Raw genomic sequence first — 21,927 nt, forward strand, 5'->3', positions numbered from 1 at the left:
ATATAGAAGAGTAAGGAGAAGAAGCTCATGTTTCAAATGTGGAGAGGCATCAACTTTTCATTATTTTCACCTCTACTAATTATATGCATTTTTATAATGTATGTGTTTATGTTGTCCTATAAATATACAGAGACATATAGCAAGATATAGGGAGATACATACGTGTAAAGTGGATATGTACAAGTTTATAAGTAAATGAGATGTTTTTCCAATTAATAATTCTAAGAACTGAATGGAAAAAGAAAATCGTAAAGTTTAGATAAGTCCCACTGTGATTTGTACTCAGATCCCGGTTTTCAGAGTCTAGAGTGCTAAGCATGATACCATCAAACCACCTGTACCAGGTTGAGCTTTTCATTTTGAGAGAAGAGATTGCATTCACGGGGGAATCTTATATTTTATTGCAAAATCGTATCTCACATAAAAAGTACTGTTCAACAGAGTGATAGCGTTACTTGAGTCCTCTGGGCAACATCCTTCCCTAACATAGTTCAATATGCAAAAGTTGAACAGAATAGAAAAGTAATAACATTCTGTTGGTCTTTGACTGTAGAACATTAAAAACTTTGAAATGTTCACATTGCTGCAGCAATTTGCTCCCTTGTCACATGGGAGGTTCCATGGTGTAATGGTTAGCACTTTGGACTTTGAATCCAAGGATCCGAGTTCAAATCTAGGTGGGACCACTTTCATGACTGTTGATCAAATCTTTTTCTGTCAAGTGTATTCATAAATATCACAAATCTAACACGGGTAGAGTGAAACATTAATTTATTGATTGTATTCTGAAAGTCTATTCGATGTGAGCAAATGATAGAACTTTTAGAAAACATGGAAATTAAATGGCTCAAAATAATGAGACATTTTGCGAGCTGACTCTGTTTTCTCAAACTCATCACAGGGGGCTAATGCAAGATATTACTTTCTTAAATCTTACTGTTATTGATAAGGGGAAGATGGAACTTTTTAATTGGAAATCCTTCATTAAAACAAAACTTGAGGAATCAAATTGTGTATTATGGGGACAGAAGATATGACGTTTTGAATAACAATCGTGAAATTCAGACACACATATATTTACACTCTGATTTTCTAAAGTAAATCCATAACCATAAAGTAAAATCTTTCGAAAGACGTGTCAAAGGTAATAATCTGAATTTCTCTTTCAAAGAAATTCACAATTAAATGCACTGTGTAAGTCAAGCATGTTGTCATATAAGAAATCAGCAAAAATTAACTATCTCATTACTGGTCATATAGATGAGAGAGGAAATGAACCTAACGTTTAAATTGTGGATGGGAAACAACAGTTTTTAGTTTTCAGCTTCAATACATATGTTTATGAATAATTGATTTCTTTATATAGTCTTATCGCTATCTAGACGGATATAGCTATGTATACATAGATGCATACTTATACGTTGATAAGTATCAGTATAAAACATTGACGTTATGTTTTTCCAAGACCAAATTCTAAGAAATGGGTGAAATAGTAAATCTCATAATTCAAGCAGGTCCCACCGAGATTTGAACTCGGATCGCTGGATTCAGAGTCCAGAGTGCTAACCATTACACCATGGAACCCTCCCATACATGAGGCATTTTTCCATTGAGACAAAAGAGAGCGCATTAGTGCGGGGGCATTTCTTACATTGATGAAACGATATCTCTGTTGAATGCTCATAGTGTAAAGAGCTATAATGTGATTTGATTCTGTTCAGATACATTCTCCTTAACAGTGTTAAATATGCAAACGTTTATCAGGATAGGCAAGTTATATCATAATGATCATCTTTGACTGTAACATATTAAAACATTTTACATTTCCAAACTAATACACCCATTTCTTTGTCTCTCACATGGGCTGCGCCAAAGAGCAATGATTGGCACGTTGGACTTTGCATGCAAAGGTACCAGTCCAAATCTTGGGGGTACTATTTTATTACTCTTGACCTTTTCTAATTCTGTCACCTTTGTTTATTGATAGCTCAAATCCAACACCAGTAGGTTGAAAGAGACAATTATTGATTCCTTTCAAAACGTCCATCAGCTTGAACAAGTTACAGAAATACAAACATTATAATACGTTTACATCACATTCCTACACAAAATAGTGTGACATTAAGAAATCCTATCCTGTTTTTCTGAAATGCATTTCAGAGGCCTGATTCCCAGCATCCCTTTTTGAAGCTTTCTGCGCTATTGATAAGGCGAATTTAGCACATTTTGAAAGAGAAGTGTTCTTAAATCAAACCTAGAGAACCACAATGACGGTATCATTCAGATAGTACAAATGTTTTTGTATATTAGTATGGAAATTGTGAAATAAAACGTTTTTCATGCTGATTTTCAACAGTCGATCTGCAATCGTGAAACATAAGCTTTTGCTTGGAGGCCTCACAGGTACTGATCTAATTTTCTCTTTTAAGATTATTCACAAATCATATGATATGCTTTGTATAAATCAACTATATTGTTAGATCAAAATTGACTAAAAAGTGACTATCTCAATTTCATGACATATAGAAGAGTAAGGAGAAGAAGCTCATGTTTCAAATGTGGAGAGGCATCAACTTTTCATTATTTTCACCTCTACTAATTATATGCATTTTTATAATGTATGTGTTTATGTTGTCCTATAAATATACAGAGACATATAGCAAGATATAGGGAGATACATACGTGTAAAGTGGATATGTACAAGTTTATAAGTAAATGAGATGTTTTTCCAATTAATAATTCTAAGAACTGAATGTAAAAAGAAAATCGTAAAGTTTAGATAAGTCCCACTGTGATTTGTACTCAGATCCCGGTTTTCAGAGTCTAGAGTGCTAAGCATGATACCATCAAACCACCTGTACCAGGTTGAGCTTTTCATTTTGAGAGAAGAGATTGCATTCACGGGGGAATCTTATATTTTATTGCAAAATCGTATCTCACATAAAAAGTACTGTTCAACAGAGTGATAGCGTTACTTGAGTCCTCTGGGCAACATCCTTCCCTGACATAGTTCAATATGCAAAAGTTGAACAGAATAGAAAAGTAATAACATTCTGTTGGTCTTTGACTGTAGAACATTAAAAACTTTGAAATGTTCACATTGCTGCAGCAATTTGCTCCCTTGTCACATGGGAGGTTCCATGGTGTAATGGTTAGCACTTTGGACTTTGAATCCAAGGATCCGAGTTCAAATCTAGGTGGGACCACTTTCATGACTGTTGATCAAATCTTTTTCTGTCAAGTGTATTCATAAATATCACAAATCTAACACGGGTAGAGTGAAACATTAATTTATTGATTGTATTCTGAAAGTCTATTCGATGTGAGCAAATGATAGAACTTTTAGAAAACATGGAAATTAAATGGCTCAAAATAATGAGACATTTTGCGAGCTGACTCTGTTTTCTCAAACTCATCACAGGGGGCTAATGCAAGATATTACTTTCTTAAATCTTACTGTTATTGATAAGGGGAAGATGGAACTTTTTAATTGGAAATCCTTCATTAAAACAAAACTTGAGGAATCAAATTGTGTATTATGGGGACAGAAGATATGACGTTTTGAATAACAATCGTGAAATTCAGACACACATATATTTACACTCTGATTTTCTAAAGTAAATCCATAACCATAAAGTAAAATCTTTCGAAAGACGTGTCAAAGGTAATAATCTGAATTTCTCTTTCAAAGAAATTCACAATTAAATGCACTGTGTAAGTCAAGCATGTTGTCATATAAGAAATCAGCAAAAATTAACTATCTCATTACTGGTCATATAGATGAGAGAGGAAATGAACCTAACGTTTAAATTGTGGATGGGAAACAACAGTTTTTAGTTTTCAGCTTCAATACATATGTTTATGAATAATTGATTTCTTTATATAGTCTTATCGCTATCTAGACGGATATAGCTATGTATACATAGATGCATACTTATACGTTGATAAGTATCAGTATAAAACATTGACGTTATGTTTTTCCAAGACCAAATTCTAAGAAATGGGTGAAATAGTAAATCTCATAATTCAAGCAGGTCCCACCGAGATTTGAACTCGGATCGCTGGATTCAGAGTCCAGAGTGCTAACCATTACACCATGGAACCCTCCCATACATGAGTCATTTTTCCATTGAGACAAAAGAGAGCGCATTAGTGCGGGGGCATTTCTTACATTGATGAAACGATATCTCTGTTGAATGCTCATAGTGTAAAGAGCTATAATGTGATTTGATTCTGTTCAGATACATTCTCCTTAACAGTGTTAAATATGCAAACGTTTATCAGAAAAAGGCAAGTTATATCATAATGATCATCTTTGACTGTAACATATTAAAACATTTTACATTTCCAAACTAATACACCCATTTCTTTGTCTCTCACATGGGATGCGCCAAAGAGCAATGATTGGCACGTTGGACTTTGCATGCAAAGGTACCAGTCCAAATCTTGGGGGTACTATTTTATTACTCTTGACCTTTTCTATTTCTGTCACCTTTGTTTATTGATAGCTCAAATCCAACACCAGTAGGTTGAAAGAGACAATTATTGATTCCTTTCAAAACGTCTATCAGCTTGAACAAGTTACAGAAATACAAACATTATAATACGTTTACATCACATTCCTACACAAAATAGTGTGACATTAAGAAATCCTATCCTGTTTTTCTGAAATGCATTTCAGAGGCCTGATTCCCAGCATCCCTTTTTGAAGCTTTCTGCGCTATTGATAAGGCGAATTTAGCACATTTTGAAAGAGAAGTGTTCTTAAATCAAACCTAGAGAACCACAATGACGGTATCATTCAGATAGTACAAATGTTTTTGTATATTAGTATGGAAATTGTGAAATAAAACGTTTTTCATGCTGATTTTCAACAGTCGATCTGCAATCGTGAAACATAAGCTTTTGCTTGGAGGCCTCACAGGTACTGATCTAATTTTCTCTTTTAAGATTATTCACAAATCATATGATATGCTTTGTATAAATCAACTATATTGTTAGATCAAAATTGACTAAAAAGTGACTATCTCAATTTCATGACATATAGAAGAGTAAGGAGAAGAAGCTCATGTTTCAAATGTGGAGAGGCATCAACTTTTCATTATTTTCACCTCTACTAATTATATGCATTTTTATAATGTATGTGTTTATGTTGTCCTATAAATATACAGAGACATATAGCAAGATATAGGGAGATACATACGTGTAAAGTGGATATGTACAAGTTTATAAGTAAATGAGATGTTTTTCCAATTAATAATTCTAAGAACTGAATGGAAAAAGAAAATCGTAAAGTTTAGATAAGTCCCACTGTGATTTGTACTCAGATCCCGGTTTTCAGAGTCTAGAGTGCTAAGCATGATACCATCAAACCACCTGTACCAGGTTGAGCTTTTCATTTTGAGAGAAGAGATTGCATTCACGGGGGAATCTTATATTTTATTGCAAAATCGTATCTCACATAAAAAGTACTGTTCAACAGAGTGATAGCGTTACTTGAGTCCTCTGGGCAACATCCTTCCCTAACATAGTTCAATATGCAAAAGTTGAACAGAATAGAAAAGTAATAACATTCTGTTGGTCTTTGACTGTAGAGCATTAAAAACTTTGAAATGTTCACATTGCTGCAGCAATTTGCTCCCTTGTCACATGGGAGGTTCCATGGTGTAATGGTTAGCACTTTGGACTTTGAATCCAAGGATCCGAGTTCAAATCTAGGTGGGACCACTTTCATGACTGTTGATCAAATCTTTTTCTGTCAAGTGTATTCATAAATATCACAAATCTAACACGGGTAGAGTGAAACATTAATTTATTGATTGTATTCTGAAAGTCTATTCGATGTGAGCAAATGATAGAACTTTTAGAAAACATGGAAATTAAATGGCTCAAAATAATGAGACATTTTGCGAGCTGACTCTGTTTTCTCAAACTCATCACAGGGGGCTAATGCAAGATATTACTTTCTTAAATCTTACTGTTATTGATAAGGGGAAGATGGAACTTTTTAATTGGAAATCCTTCATTAAAACAAAACTTGAGGAATCAAATTGTGTATTATGGGGACAGAAGATATGACGTTTTGAATAACAATCGTGAAATTCAGACACACATATATTTACACTCTGATTTTCTAAAGTAAATCCATAACCATAAAGTAAAATCTTTCGAAAGACGTGTCAAAGGTAATAATCTGAATTTCTCTTTCAAAGAAATTCACAATTAAATGCACTGTGTAAGTCAAGCATGTTGTCATATAAGAAATCAGCAAAAATTAACTATCTCATTACTGGTCATATAGATGAGAGAGGAAATGAACCTAACGTTTAAATTGTGGATGGGAAACAACAGTTTTTAGTTTTCAGCTTCAATACATATGTTTATGAATAATTGATTTCTTTATATAGTCTTATCGCTATCTAGACGGATATAGCTATGTATACATAGATGCATACTTATACGTTGATAAGTATCAGTATAAAACATTGACGTTATGTTTTTCCAAGACCAAATTCTAAGAAATGGGTGAAATAGTAAATCTCATAATTCAAGCAGGTCCCACCGAGATTTGAACTCGGATCGCTGGATTCAGAGTCCAGAGTGCTAACCATTACACCATGGAACCCTCCCATACATGAGGCATTTTTCCATTGAGACAAAAGAGAGCGCATTAGTGCGGGGGCATTTCTTACATTGATGAAACGATATCTCTGTTGAATGCTCATAGTGTAAAGAGCTATAATGTGATTTGATTCTGTTCAGATACATTCTCCTTAACAGTGTTAAATATGCAAACGTTTATCAGGATAGGCAAGTTATATCATAATGATCATCTTTGACTGTAACATATTAAAACATTTTACATTTCCAAACTAATACACCCATTTCTTTGTCTCTCACATGGGCTGCGCCAAAGAGCAATGATTGGCACGTTGGACTTTGCATGCAAAGGTACCAGTCCAAATCTTGGGGGTACTATTTTATTACTCTTGACCTTTTCTATTTCTGTCACCTTTGTTTATTGATAGCTCAAATCCAACACCAGTAGGTTGAAAGAGACAATTATTGATTCCTTTCAAAACGTCCATCAGCTTGAACAAGTTACAGAAATACAAACATTATAATACGTTTACATCACATTCCTACACAAAATAGTGTGACATTAAGAAATCCTATCCTGTTTTTCTGAAATGCATTTCAGAGGCCTGATTCCCAGCATCCCTTTTTGAAGCTTTCTGCGCTATTGATAAGGCGAATTTAGCACATTTTGAAAGAGAAGTGTTCTTAAATCAAACCTAGAGAACCACAATGACGGTATCATTCAGATAGTACAAATGTTTTTGTATATTAGTATGGAAATTGTGAAATAAAACGTTTTTCATGCTGATTTTCAACAGTCGATCTGCAATCGTGAAACATAAGCTTTTGCTTGGAGGCCTCACAGGTACTGATCTAATTTTCTCTTTTAAGATTATTCACAAATCATATGATATGCTTTGTATAAATCAACTATATTGTTAGATCAAAATTGACTAAAAAGTGACTATCTCAATTTCATGACATATAGAAGAGTAAGGAGAAGAAGCTCATGTTTCAAATGTGGAGAGGCATCAACTTTTCATTATTTTCACCTCTACTAATTATATGCATTTTTATAATGTATGTGTTTATGTTGTCCTATAAATATACAGAGACATATAGCAAGATATAGGGAGATACATACGTGTAAAGTGGATATGTACAAGTTTATAAGTAAATGAGATGTTTTTCCAATTAATAATTCTAAGAACTGAATGTAAAAAGAAAATCGTAAAGTTTAGATAAGTCCCACTGTGATTTGTACTCAGATCCCGGTTTTCAGAGTCTAGAGTGCTAAGCATGATACCATCAAACCACCTGTACCAGGTTGAGCTTTTCATTTTGAGAGAAGAGATTGCATTCACGGGGGAATCTTATATTTTATTGCAAAATCGTATCTCACATAAAAAGTACTGTTCAACAGAGTGATAGCGTTACTTGAGTCCTCTGGGCAACATCCTTCCCTGACATAGTTCAATATGCAAAAGTTGAACAGAATAGAAAAGTAATAACATTCTGTTGGTCTTTGACTGTAGAACATTAAAAACTTTGAAATGTTCACATTGCTGCAGCAATTTGCTCCCTTGTCACATGGGAGGTTCCATGGTGTAATGGTTAGCACTTTGGACTTTGAATCCAAGGATCCGAGTTCAAATCTAGGTGGGACCACTTTCATGACTGTTGATCAAATCTTTTTCTGTCAAGTGTATTCATAAATATCACAAATCTAACACGGGTAGAGTGAAACATTAATTTATTGATTGTATTCTGAAAGTCTATTCGATGTGAGCAAATGATAGAACTTTTAGAAAACATGGAAATTAAATGGCTCAAAATAATGAGACATTTTGCGAGCTGACTCTGTTTTCTCAAACTCATCACAGGGGGCTAATGCAAGATATTACTTTCTTAAATCTTACTGTTATTGATAAGGGGAAGATGGAACTTTTTAATTGGAAATCCTTCATTAAAACAAAACTTGAGGAATCAAATTGTGTATTATGGGGACAGAAGATATGACGTTTTGAATAACAATCGTGAAATTCAGACACACATATATTTACACTCTGATTTTCTAAAGTAAATCCATAACCATAAAGTAAAATCTTTCGAAAGACGTGTCAAAGGTAATAATCTGAATTTCTCTTTCAAAGAAATTCACAATTAAATGCACTGTGTAAGTCAAGCATGTTGTCATATAAGAAATCAGCAAAAATTAACTATCTCATTACTGGTCATATAGATGAGAGAGGAAATGAACCTAACGTTTAAATTGTGGATGGGAAACAACAGTTTTTAGTTTTCAGCTTCAATACATATGTTTATGAATAATTGATTTCTTTATATAGTCTTATCGCTATCTAGACGGATATAGCTATGTATACATAGATGCATACTTATACGTTGATAAGTATCAGTATAAAACATTGACGTTATGTTTTTCCAAGACCAAATTCTAAGAAATGGGTGAAATAGTAAATCTCATAATTCAAGCAGGTCCCACCGAGATTTGAACTCGGATCGCTGGATTCAGAGTCCAGAGTGCTAACCATTACACCATGGAACCCTCCCATACATGAGTCATTTTTCCATTGAGACAAAAGAGAGCGCATTAGTGCGGGGGCATTTCTTACATTGATGAAACGATATCTCTGTTGAATGCTCATAGTGTAAAGAGCTATAATGTGATTTGATTCTGTTCAGATACATTCTCCTTAACAGTGTTAAATATGCAAACGTTTATCAGAAAAAGGCAAGTTATATCATAATGATCATCTTTGACTGTAACATATTAAAACATTTTACATTTCCAAACTAATACACCCATTTCTTTGTCTCTCACATGGGATGCGCCAAAGAGCAATGATTGGCACGTTGGACTTTGCATGCAAAGGTACCAGTCCAAATCTTGGGGGTACTATTTTATTACTCTTGACCTTTTCTATTTCTGTCACCTTTGTTTATTGATAGCTCAAATCCAACACCAGTAGGTTGAAAGAGACAATTATTGATTCCTTTCAAAACGTCTATCAGCTTGAACAAGTTACAGAAATACAAACATTATAATACGTTTACATCACATTCCTACACAAAATAGTGTGACATTAAGAAATCCTATCCTGTTTTTCTGAAATGCATTTCAGAGGCCTGATTCCCAGCATCCCTTTTTGAAGCTTTCTGCGCTATTGATAAGGCGAATTTAGCACATTTTGAAAGAGAAGTGTTCTTAAATCAAACCTAGAGAACCACAATGACGGTATCATTCAGATAGTACAAATGTTTTTGTATATTAGTATGGAAATTGTGAAATAAAACGTTTTTCATGCTGATTTTCAACAGTCGATCTGCAATCGTGAAACATAAGCTTTTGCTTGGAGGCCTCACAGGTACTGATCTAATTTTCTCTTTTAAGATTATTCACAAATCATATGATATGCTTTGTATAAATCAACTATATTGTTAGATCAAAATTGACTAAAAAGTGACTATCTCAATTTCATGACATATAGAAGAGTAAGGAGAAGAAGCTCATGTTTCAAATGTGGAGAGGCATCAACTTTTCATTATTTTCACCTCTACTAATTATATGCATTTTTATAATGTATGTGTTTATGTTGTCCTATAAATATACAGAGACATATAGCAAGATATAGGGAGATACATACGTGTAAAGTGGATATGTACAAGTTTATAAGTAAATGAGATGTTTTTCCAATTAATAATTCTAAGAACTGAATGGAAAAAGAAAATCGTAAAGTTTAGATAAGTCCCACTGTGATTTGTACTCAGATCCCGGTTTTCAGAGTCTAGAGTGCTAAGCATGATACCATCAAACCACCTGTACCAGGTTGAGCTTTTCATTTTGAGAGAAGAGATTGCATTCACGGGGGAATCTTATATTTTATTGCAAAATCGTATCTCACATAAAAAGTACTGTTCAACAGAGTGATAGCGTTACTTGAGTCCTCTGGGCAACATCCTTCCCTAACATAGTTCAATATGCAAAAGTTGAACAGAATAGAAAAGTAATAACATTCTGTTGGTCTTTGACTGTAGAACATTAAAAACTTTGAAATGTTCGTTACGTTACGTTACGTTAAAATTATTTGTAACGCGCACTATCACCATAGGTTTCTTGGCGCTCCATGACAAATAAACGTGATCCAGAGTGAAAGGGTTATTCATATGCGGATTGGAAGAGCAGAGTTTTCAACAGTCTGCGGAAGCAATCATAATTTTGGCAGAGACGGAGGGAAAGTGGCAGCGAGTTCCAGGTGGAAGGGGCCAGGACCGAAAAGCTCAGGCCACCGTGTTTTTTCCTTTTAAATTTGGGAACGACGAGGAGATTTTGTGATGCTGAGCGGAGGGCTCTAGAAGGGAAGTGACGGGATAGGACCGAAGAGATGAACGCAGGGGCTGCATCCGAGAGGGCCTTGTGGATTGTACATGCCAGTTTAAAGGTGCAGCGTTTGGAAACAGGGAGCCAATGTAGACTACGGAGGAGGGGAGTGACGTGCTGGTGTTTGGGCTGGCGGAAGATCAGGCGGGCGGCCTGATTTTGCACCAGCTGTAGCCTGTGCAGATGACATGCAGGGATTCCAGCGTACAAAGTGTTGGCATAGTCGAGCCTAGAGGTGATGAGCGCAATAACAACTTGGATCAGGGCTTCTTTGGTGAAATACCTGCTGATCTTGCGGATCCGCCTGAGGTGGAAAAAACAGGCAGATGTGACCGCGTTGATTTGCGGTCTCATGGATAGATCTTCTGAGATGATCACCCCTAGGCTTTTGACTGAGCTCATGGGAGTAGGTGCTGTCCCCAGAGATGTTGGCCAGAAGGTGGAGTTCCATGGATGATTGGGGCCTCCTACCAGAACGAGCTCGGTTTTGGTAGGGTTCAGCTTCAAGTGGCTGTGGTACATCCACTCCGCTATGATCAGCATAGTAGACTGGAAATTCATACGGGAGGAAGGGAGGGAATCTATAGGAAAGATTAACTGGAGATCGTCCGCGTAGTTGAAGATCTTGGCCGGGGAATTGTGGAGGGAGGCTAACAAAGGTTGGAGGTACAAGTTAAAGAGAAGAGGGGAAAGTGCAGAGCCCTGAGGTACACCACAGGGGAGGGAGGTATAGGGTGCGGAGAAAGTGGAAAGGTGAACGGACTGAGAACGCTGGTGCAGGAAAGATCTGAGCCAGTCAAGGGCTAATCCCTGAATGCCGGCGTTATGGACACGGTCGATCAAGATGATGTGATCGACCGTGTCGAACGCCGCCGAGAGATCCAGCAGGACAAGGGCCTGAGAGATATTTTTATCAGCGCCCCTCCTGAGGGTGTCCATGACTGCTACTATGACCGCCTCGGTGGAGTGGAGGGGTCTGAAACCCGCTTGTTGAGGGTCTAAAAAGGAAGATTGCTCTATAAAGGAGCTCAAGCAGCGGGTAACGTAGGTCTCCAAGATCTTTCCTAGGAAGGGAAGGAGGGAGATGGGTCTGTAATTGCTGAGGATTGATGGGTCTGCGTTGGGTTTTTTTAGTATGGGTAGGACTGCAGCTTGCTTGAAAGAGGATGGAACCTTCCCGGTAGCGAGAGAATTGTTGAGTAAAGCTAGAGGGGGGCCTGGACATGCAAGAAAGGCTTCTTTCAAGATCTGCGGGGGACAGCAGTCATTGGGGGATCCCGATCTGATTTTATGAAGGAGAGAGACAAACTCTTGTTGGGATATGGGTGGGAAGTCTGTCAAAATACTGGTATTGGAAGGGGGAAGCGGGAGAGGGGCAGGGGATGCCGGGGTCGGAATATTGTTTTTTATTGTCGTGATTTTCTCTATGAAGTAAGAGTTAAGTGCGTCACAGAGGGTTTGAGTCGGCTGGGGTTGGGGAGTGACTCTATCTGGCAGGGAGAGCTCGTTGACAATTGAAAAAATATCTTTCGTTTTATTGTTAGAGTCCAGGATTTTTTGTGAAAAATATGCCGTCTTAGCCGCCAGGATTGATTGTTTATAAGATTTAAGGGTTGCATTGTATGTGAGTTTGAGCTGTGGGTCGTAGTGACGACGCCAGTGGCGTTCAGTTTGCCGAAGGGTTAGTTTTTGCGCTTTGAGTTGGCCTGTGAACCAACGTTGAGCGTCGTGAGGGCGCTTTGCTTTGATTCTTTTAAGAGGGGCAGCTTTATCACTAGCCTGACGCAGTCAATCATCAAGATTGACAGCCTGATGCTCTAGTGAGGTCAATGACGTAGGTGCAGTGGAGGCTAGGGAATCATGAAACTCAGGCAGGTTGGCCCTTTTCCAGTTACGAGCCATGATATTTTTAGTGCAAGGGGGCGGACACAGAGTGTGCAGATGTAAGTGAAAAGAAATAAAATAGTGGTCAGACCAGGAGCAAGGGAAAACTGAAGGAGGTGAAATATCTATGTTAGATGTCCAAAGTTGGTCAAGAATATGACCTTTCAGGTGGGTGGGGGTGTGAATGTGTTGGGAAAGATTCATACCTTTTAGGAAGTCTGTGAAGTCCACCGACGATGGGCTTTCATGGGCATCGGCAGGCCAATAATTAAAGTCTCCAATCACCATGATGTTGGCATGATTAATTGCTAATTGAGCGATAACGTCACAGAAAGATTGGGGAAAGGTGGGCATAGAGTCGGGGGGTCTATAAGCAAGGACACAAACAAAAGACGATTTAGGGGAGGAAAATTTTAGTGCCAGGTAATCAGTTTTAAGGATGGGGGTCAGCGTAATATCGGAGAAGATATGTTCTGAGCGGATAATAGCCGCCACTCCGCCACCCATCTTCCCAGCGGGCCGATTGGCATGCAGAATGTAGTATCCCGTAGGGAGTGCAGCGAGAATATCGGGGGCTGAATCTTCAGTGATCCAGGTTTCCGCTAGGAGAAGGATGTCGATAGAGCTCTGATGCAAAAGTTGGAAAATCTCAAGTTGATGGCAAATGAGGGAACGGGTGTTGAGGTAAGTAATTGACAAAGAAGTAGAGATCTGTGGAACAGAGGGAGAAGGGTCGTGACCAGAAACAAATGCCGAGTAGTCAGAAGGTGTAAAAATGCCACATGCCTGAGCCGCTCTGACAGTGTGGGCGGGAATCGGTCCGGAGGACTTGAGACTCAGAAGCTCGGCCGAGGAGTATGAGTGGAATTGGGCATTATGACAGGGCCCAGGGCCTGGTCGGCCGCGGACGGGCGCAGACGGGCTTGACTTGTGCGCGACTTCGGCGCGAAGTCGGCGCTCCCGCTGCGCTCGTCCGCTGCGCTTCCTCCAAACCGCCATTAAATAGTGGTGGTGAGGGAGCGCTAGACCGCTAACCTGCGGGTTTTCGGTGCAGGGCGGAAGTGTGGTAGCTGCCAGGAAGTAGCGCTCCTCGAGCTGGCCCTCCGCAACAAACGGCACAAGCCGGGGCGGAACGGGGCCACGAGGCAAATGAGGTGCAGGTAAGAGAAGCAGGAAAATTTCAGTGACGAAGTGTCAGTTTCAAATTAAAAACATGAATTGTGCTATTAAAATCAGCGAAGAAACAAAAGACAAATCACAGATTCCTGTTACATTAATTCAAATCAGGCATGCTATTTAGAGTCAGCAGCGAGATAATTAAATGTTGAGCAATATCCCCATCCACACAACACAATCGCAGCCTGGATCGCCGCGTATGTCAGTGGCCTTGAGGCAGAAAGCGGAAGTTAAGTAGAGAATATGCTCGGCAGCGCTAGACCGCTAACCTGCGGGTTTTCGGTGCAGGGCGGAAGTGTGGTAGCTGCCAGGAAGTAGCGCTCCTCGAGCTGGCCCTCCGCAACAAACGGCACAGAGCCGGGGCGGAACGGGGCCACGAGGCAAATGAGGTGCAGGTAAGAGAAGCAGGAAAATTTCAGTGACGAAGTGTCAGTTTCAAATTAAAAACATGAATTGTGCTATTAAAATCAGCGAAGAAACAAAAGACAAATCACAGATTCCTGTTACATTAATTCAAATCAGGCATGCTATTTAGAGTCAGCAGCGAGATAATTAAATGTTGAGCAATATCCCCATCCACACAACACAATCGCAGCCTGGATCGCCGCGTATGTCAGTGGCCTTGAGGCAGAAAGCGGAAGTTAAGTAGAGAATATGCTCGGCAGCGCTAGACCGCTAACCTGCGGGTTTTCGGTGCAGGGCGGAAGTGTGGTAGCTGCCAGGAAGTAGCGCTCCTCGAGCTGGCCCTCCGCAACAAACGGCACAGAGCCGGGGCGGAACGGGGCCACGAGGCAAATGAGGTGCAGGTAAGAGAAGCAGGAAAATTTCAGTGACGAAGTGTCAGTTTCAAATTAAAAACATGAATTGTGCTATTAAAATCAGCGAAGAAACAAAAGACAAATCACAGATTCCTGTTACATTAATTCAAATCAGGCATGCTATTTAGAGTCAGCAGCGAGATAATTAAATGTTGAGCAATATCCCCATCCACACAACACAATCGCAGCCTGGATCGCCGCGTAATGTTCACATTGCTGCAGCAATTTGCTCCCTTGTCACATGGGAGGTTCCATGGTGTAATGGTTAGCACTTTGGACTTTGAATCCAAGGATCCGAGTTCAAATCTCGGTGGGACCACTTTCATGACTGTTGATCAAATCTTTTTCTGTCAAGTGTATTCATAAATATCACAAATCTAACACGGGTAGAGTGAAACATTAATTTATTGATTGTATTCTGAAAGTCTATTCGATGTGAGCAAATGATAGAACTTTTAGAAAACATGGAAATTAAATGGCTCAAAATAATGAGACATTTTGCGAGCTGACTCTGTTTTCTCAAACTCATCACAGGGGGCTAATGCAAGATATTACTTTCTTAAATCTTACTGTTATTGATAAGGGGAAGATGGAACTTTTTAATTGGAAATCCTTCATTAAAACAAAACTTGAGGAATCAAATTGTGTATTATGGGGACAGAAGATATGACGTTTTGAATAACAATCGTGAAATTCAGACACACATATATTTACACTCTGATTTTCTAAAGTAAATCCATAACCATAAAGTAAAATCTTTCGAAAGACGTGTCAAAGGTAATAATCTGAATTTCTCTTTCAAAGAAATTCACAATTAAATGCACTGTGTAAGTCAAGCATGTTGTCATATAAGAAATCAGCAAAAATTAACTATCTCATTACTGGTCATATAGATGAGAGAGGAAATGAACCTAACGTTTAAATTGTGGATGGGAAACAACAGTTTTTAGTTTTCAGCTTCAATACATATGTTTATGAATAATTGATTTCTTTATATAGTCTTATTGCTATCTAGACGGATATAGCTATGTATACATAGATGCATACTTATACGTTGATAAGTATCAGTATAAAACATTGACGTTATGTTTTTCCAAGACCAAATTCTAAGAAATGGGTGAAATAGTAAATCTCATAATTCAAGCAGGTCCCACCGAGATTTGAACTCGGATCGCTGGATTCAGAGTCCAGAGTGCTAACCATTACACCATGGAACCCTCCCATACATGAGTCATTTTTCCATTGAGACAAAAGAGAGCGCATTAGTGCGGGGGCATTTCTTACATTGATGAAACGATATCTCTGTTGAATGCTCATAGTGTAAAGAGCTATAATGTGATTTGATTCTGTTCAGATACATTCTCCTTAACAGTGTTAAATATGCAAACGTTTATCAGGATAGGCAAGTTATATCATAATGATCATCTTTGACTGTAACATATTAAAACATTTTACATTTCCAAACTAATACACCCATTTCTTTGTCTCTCACATGGGATGCGCCAAAGAGCAATGATTGGCACGTTGGACTTTGCATGCAAAGGTACCAGTCCAAATCTTGGGGGTACTATTTTATTACTCTTGACCTTTTCTATTTCTGTCACCTTTGTTTATTGATAGCTCAAATCCAACACCAGTAGGTTGAAAGAGACAATTATTGATTCCTTTCAAAACGTCTATCAGCTTGAACAAGTTACAGAAATACAAACATTATAATACGTTTACATCACATTCCTACACAAAATAGTGTGACATTAAGAAATCCTATCCTGTTTTTCTGAAATGCATTTCAGAGGCCTGATTCCCAGCATCCCTTTTTGAAGCTTTCTGCGCTATTGATAAGGCGAATTTAGCACATTTTGAAAGAGAAGTGTTCTTAAATCAAACCTAGAGAACCACAATGACGGTATCATTCAGATAGTACAAATGTTTTTGTATATTAGTATGGAAATTGTGAAATAAAACGTTTTTCATGCTGATTTTCAACAGTCGATCTGCAATCGTGAAACATAAGCTTTTGCTTGGAGGCCTCACAGGTACTGATCTAATTTTCTCTTTTAAGATTATTCACAAATCATATGATATGCTTTGTATAAATCAACTATATTGTTAGATCAAAATTGACTAAAAAGTGACTATCTCAATTTCATGACATATAGAAGAGTAAGGAGAAGAAGCTCATGTTTCAAATGTGGAGAGGCATCAACTTTTCATTATTTTCACCTCTACTAATTATATGCATTTTTATAATGTATGTGTTTATGTTGTCCTATAAATATACAGAGACATATAGCAAGATATAGGGAGATACATACGTGTAAAGTGGATATGTACAAGTTTATAAGTAAATGAGATGTTTTTCCAATTAATAATTCTAAGAACTGAATGGAAAAAGAAAATCGTAAAGTTTAGATAAGTCCCACTGTGATTTGTACTCAGATCCCGGTTTTCAGAGTCTAGAGTGCTAAGCATGATACCATCAAACCACCTGTACCAGGTTGAGCTTTTCATTTTGAGAGAAGAGATTGCATTCACGGGGGAATCTTATATTTTATTGCAAAATCGTATCTCACATAAAAAGTACTGTTCAACAGAGTGATAGCGTTACTTGAGTCCTCTGGGCAACATCCTTCCCTAACATAGTTCAATATGCAAAAGTTGAACAGAATAGAAAAGTAATAACATTCTGTTGGTCTTTGACTGTAGAACATTAAAAACTTTGAAATGTTCACATTGCTGCAGCAATTTGCTCCCTTGTCACATGGGAGGTTCCATGGTGTAATGGTTAGCACTTTGGACTTTGAATCCAAGGATCCGAGTTCAAATCTCGGTGGGACCACTTTCATGACTGTTGATCAAATCTTTTTCTGTCAAGTGTATTCATAAATATCACAAATCTAACACGGGTAGAGTGAAACATTAATTTATTGATTGTATTCTGAAAGTCTATTCGATGTGAGCAAATGATAGAACTTTTAGAAAACATGGAAATTAAATGGCTCAAAATAATGAGACATTTTGCGAGCTGACTCTGTTTTCTCAAACTCATCACAGGGGGCTGATGCAAGATATTACTTTCTTAAATCTTACTGTTATTGATAAGGGGAAGATGGAACTTTTTAATTGGAAATCCTTCATTAAAACAAAACTTGAGGAATCAAATTGTGTATTATGGGGACAGAAGATATGACGTTTTGAATAACAATCGTGAAATTCAGACACACATATATTTACACTCTGATTTTCTAAAGTAAATCCATAACCATAAAGTAAAATCTTTCGAAAGACGTGTCAAAGGTAATAATCTGAATTTCTCTTTCAAAGAAATTCACAATTAAATGCACTGTGTAAGTCAAGCATGTTGTCATATAAGAAATCAGCAAAAATTAACTATCTCATTACTGGTCATATAGATGAGAGAGGAAATGAACCTAACGTTTAAATTGTGGATGGGAAACAACAGTTTTTAGTTTTCAGCTTCAATACATATGTTTATGAATAATTGATTTCTTTATATAGTCTTATCGCTATCTAGACGGATATAGCTATGTATACATAGATGCATACTTATACGTTGATAAGTATCAGTATAAAACATTGACGTTATGTTTTTCCAAGACCAAATTCTAAGAAATGGGTGAAATAGTAAATCTCATAATTCAAGCAGGTCCCACCGAGATTTGAACTCGGATCGCTGGATTCAGAGTCCAGAGTGCTAACCATTACACCATGGAACCCTCCCATACATGAGTCATTTTTCCATTGAGACAAAAGAGAGCGCATTAGTGCGGGGGCATTTCTTACATTGATGAAACGATATCTCTGTTGAATGCTCATAGTGTAAAGAGCTATAATGTGATTTGATTCTGTTCAGATACATTCTCCTTAACAGTGTTAAATATGCAAACGTTTATCAGGATAGGCAAGTTATATCATAATGATCATCTTTGACTGTAACATATTAAAACATTTTACATTTCCAAACTAATACACCCATTTCTTTGTCTCTCACATGGGCTGCGCCAAAGAGCAATGATTGGCACGTTGGACTTTGCATGCAAAGGTACCAGTCCAAATCTTGGGGGTACTATTTTATTACTCTTGACCTTTTCTATTTCTGTCACCTTTGTTTATTGATAGCTCAAATCCAACACCAGTAGGTTGAAAGAGACAATTATTGATTCCTTTCAAAACGTCCATCAGCTTGAACAAGTTACAGAAATACAAACATTATAATACGTTTACATCACATTCCTACACAAAATAGTGTGACATTAAGAAATCATATCCTGTTTTTCTGAAATGCATTTCAGAGGCCTGATTCCCAGCATCCCTTTTTGAAGCTTTCTGTGCTATTGATAAGGCGAATTTAGCACATTTTGAAAGAGAAGTGTTCTTAAATCAAACCTAGAGAACCACAATGACGGTATCATTCAGATAGTACAAATGTTTTTGTATATTAGTATGGAAATTGTGAAATAAAACGTTTTTCATGCTGATTTTCAACAGTCGATCTGCAATCGTGAAACATAAGCTTTTGCTTGGAGGCCTCACAGGTACTGATCTAATTTTCTCTTTTAAGATTATTCACAAATCATATGATATGCTTTGTATAAATCAACTATATTGTTAGATCAAAATTGAGTAAAAAGTGACTATCTCAATTTCATGACATATAGAAGAGTAAGGAGAAGAAGCTCATGTTTCAAATGTGGAGAGGCAACAACTTTTCATTATTTTCACCTCTACTAATTATATGCATTTTTATAATGTATGTGTTTATGTTGTCCTATAAATATACAGAGACATATAGCAAGATATAGGGAGATACATACGTGTAAAGTGGATATGTACAAGTTTATAAGTAAATGAGATGTTTTTCCAATTAATAATTCTAAGAACTGAATGGAAAAAGAAAATCGTAAAGTTTAGATAAGTCCCACTGTGATTTGTACTCAGATCCCGGTTTTCAGAGTCTAGAGTGCTAAGCATGATACCATCAAACCACCTGTACCAGGTTGAGCTTTTCATTTTGAGAGAAGAGATTGCATTCACGGGGGAATCTTATATTTTATTGCAAAATCGTATCTCACATAAAAAGTACTGTTCAACAGAGTGATAGCGTTACTTGAGTCCTCTGGGCAACATCCTTCCCTAACATAGTTCAATATGCAAAAGTTGAACAGAATAGAAAAGTAATAACATTCTGTTGGTCTTTGACTGTAGAACATTAAAAACTTTGAAATGTTCACATTGCTGCAGCAATTTGCTCCCTTGTCACATGGGAGGTTCCATGGTGTAATGGTTAGCACTTTGGACTTTGAATCCAAGGATCCGTGTTCAAATCTCGGTGGGACCACTTTCATGACTGTTGATCAAATCTTTTTCTGTCAAGTGTATTCATAAATATCACAAATCTAACACGGGTAGAGTGAAACATTAATTTATTGATTGTATTCTGAAAGTCTATTCGATGTGAGCAAATGATAGAACTTTTAGAAAACATGGAAATTAAATGGCTCAAAATAATGAGACATTTTGCGAGCTGACTCTGTTTTCTCAAACTCATCACAGGGGGCTGATGCAAGATATTACTTTCTTAAATCTTACTGTTATTGATAAGGGGAAGATGGAACTTTTTAATTGGAAATCCTTCATTAAAACAAAACTTGAGGAATCAAATTGTGTATTATGGGGACAGAAGATATGACGTTTTGAATAACAATCGTGAAATTCAGACACACATATATTTACACTCTGATTTTCTAAAGTAAATCCATAACCATAAAGTAAAATCTTTCGAAAGACGTGTCAAAGGTAATAATCTGAATTTCTCTTTCAAAGAAATTCACAATTAAATGCACTGTGTAAGTCAAGCATGTTGTCATATAAGAAATCAGCAAAAATTAACTATCTCATTACTGGTCATATAGATGAGAGAGGAAATGAACCTAACGTTTAAATTGTGGATGGGAAACAACAGTTTTTAGTTTTCAGCTTCAATACATATGTTTATGAATAATTGATTTCTTTATATAGTCTTATCGCTATCTAGACGGATATAGCTATGTATACATAGATGCATACTTATACGTTGATAAGTATCAGTATAAAACATTGACGTTATGTTTTTCCAAGACCAAATTCTAAGAAATGGGTGAAATAGTAAATCTCATAATTCAAGCAGGTCCCACCGAGATTTGAACTCGGATCGCTGGATTCAGAGTCCAGAGTGCTAACCATTACACCATGGAACCCTCCCATACATGAGGCATTTTTCCATTGAGACAAAAGAGAGCGCATTAGTGCGGGGGCATTTCTTACATTGATGAAACGATATCTCTGTTGAATGCTCATAGTGTAAAGAGCTATAATGTGATTTGATTCTGTTCAGATACATTCTCCTTAACAGTGTTAAATATGCAAACGTTTATCAGGATAGGCAAGTTATATCATAATGATCATCTTTGACTGTAACATATTAAAACATTTTACATTTCCAAACTAATACACCCATTTCTTTGTCTCTCACATGGGCTGCGCCAAAGAGCAATGATTGGCACGTTGGACTTTGCATGCAAAGGTACCAGTCCAAATCTTGGGGGTACTATTTTATTACTCTTGACCTTTTCTATTTCTGTCACCTTTGTTTATTGATAGCTCAAATCCAACACCAGTAGGTTGAAAGAGACAATTATTGATTCCTTTCAAAACGTCCATCAGCTTGAACAAGTTACAGAAATACAAACATTATAATACGTTTACATCACATTCCTACACAAAATAGTGTGACATTAAGAAATCCTATCCTGTTTTTCTGAAATGCATTTCAGAGGCCTGATTCCCAGCATCCCTTTTTGAAGCTTTCTGCGCTATTGATAAGGCGAATTTAGCACATTTTGAAAGAGAAGTGTTCTTAAATCAAACCTAGAGAACCACAATGACGGTATCATTCAGATAGTACAAATGTTTTTGTATATTAGTATGGAAATTGTGAAATAAAACGTTTTTCATGCTGATTTTCAACAGTCGATCTGCAATCGTGAAACATAAGCTTTTGCTTGGAGGCCT

At 37.1% G+C, this 21,927-nt stretch overlaps 14 non-coding genes across 14 annotated transcripts; 7 read left to right on the forward strand and 7 right to left on the reverse strand.

Moving 5' to 3' along the window:
- Nucleotides 1-614: 614 nt before the first annotated feature.
- TRNAQ-UUG (transfer RNA glutamine (anticodon UUG)) lies at nt 615-686 on the forward strand. The gene has a single exon. It is a non-coding gene; the product is annotated as a tRNA-Gln (tRNA).
- An 826-nt stretch (nt 687-1,512) lies between these two features.
- On the reverse strand, nt 1,513-1,584 carry TRNAQ-CUG (transfer RNA glutamine (anticodon CUG)). The gene has a single exon. It is a non-coding gene; the product is annotated as a tRNA-Gln (tRNA).
- Nucleotides 1,585-3,134: 1,550 nt separating this feature from the next.
- Nucleotides 3,135-3,206, forward strand: TRNAQ-UUG (transfer RNA glutamine (anticodon UUG)). The gene has a single exon. It is a non-coding gene; the product is annotated as a tRNA-Gln (tRNA).
- Nucleotides 3,207-4,032: 826 nt separating this feature from the next.
- TRNAQ-CUG (transfer RNA glutamine (anticodon CUG)) lies at nt 4,033-4,104 on the reverse strand. The gene has a single exon. It is a non-coding gene; the product is annotated as a tRNA-Gln (tRNA).
- Nucleotides 4,105-5,655: 1,551 nt separating this feature from the next.
- TRNAQ-UUG (transfer RNA glutamine (anticodon UUG)) lies at nt 5,656-5,727 on the forward strand. The gene has a single exon. It is a non-coding gene; the product is annotated as a tRNA-Gln (tRNA).
- Nucleotides 5,728-6,553: 826 nt separating this feature from the next.
- On the reverse strand, nt 6,554-6,625 carry TRNAQ-CUG (transfer RNA glutamine (anticodon CUG)). The gene has a single exon. It is a non-coding gene; the product is annotated as a tRNA-Gln (tRNA).
- Nucleotides 6,626-8,175: 1,550 nt separating this feature from the next.
- Nucleotides 8,176-8,247, forward strand: TRNAQ-UUG (transfer RNA glutamine (anticodon UUG)). Its single transcript has one exon. It is a non-coding gene; the product is annotated as a tRNA-Gln (tRNA).
- Nucleotides 8,248-9,073: 826 nt separating this feature from the next.
- TRNAQ-CUG (transfer RNA glutamine (anticodon CUG)) lies at nt 9,074-9,145 on the reverse strand. Its single transcript has one exon. It is a non-coding gene; the product is annotated as a tRNA-Gln (tRNA).
- A 5,958-nt stretch (nt 9,146-15,103) lies between these two features.
- On the forward strand, nt 15,104-15,175 carry TRNAQ-UUG (transfer RNA glutamine (anticodon UUG)). Its single transcript has one exon. It is a non-coding gene; the product is annotated as a tRNA-Gln (tRNA).
- An 826-nt stretch (nt 15,176-16,001) lies between these two features.
- TRNAQ-CUG (transfer RNA glutamine (anticodon CUG)) lies at nt 16,002-16,073 on the reverse strand. Its single transcript has one exon. It is a non-coding gene; the product is annotated as a tRNA-Gln (tRNA).
- Nucleotides 16,074-17,623: 1,550 nt separating this feature from the next.
- TRNAQ-UUG (transfer RNA glutamine (anticodon UUG)) lies at nt 17,624-17,695 on the forward strand. The gene has a single exon. It is a non-coding gene; the product is annotated as a tRNA-Gln (tRNA).
- An 826-nt stretch (nt 17,696-18,521) lies between these two features.
- TRNAQ-CUG (transfer RNA glutamine (anticodon CUG)) lies at nt 18,522-18,593 on the reverse strand. Its single transcript has one exon. It is a non-coding gene; the product is annotated as a tRNA-Gln (tRNA).
- A 1,550-nt stretch (nt 18,594-20,143) lies between these two features.
- Nucleotides 20,144-20,215, forward strand: TRNAQ-UUG (transfer RNA glutamine (anticodon UUG)). Its single transcript has one exon. It is a non-coding gene; the product is annotated as a tRNA-Gln (tRNA).
- An 826-nt stretch (nt 20,216-21,041) lies between these two features.
- Nucleotides 21,042-21,113, reverse strand: TRNAQ-CUG (transfer RNA glutamine (anticodon CUG)). Its single transcript has one exon. It is a non-coding gene; the product is annotated as a tRNA-Gln (tRNA).
- Between the last annotated feature and the right edge of the window lie 814 nt (nt 21,114-21,927).

This window comes from Lissotriton helveticus, chromosome 4_1 (genome assembly GCF_964261635.1).
Source record: "Lissotriton helveticus chromosome 4_1, aLisHel1.1, whole genome shotgun sequence".
Lineage (NCBI taxonomy): Eukaryota > Metazoa > Chordata > Amphibia > Caudata > Salamandridae > Lissotriton > Lissotriton helveticus.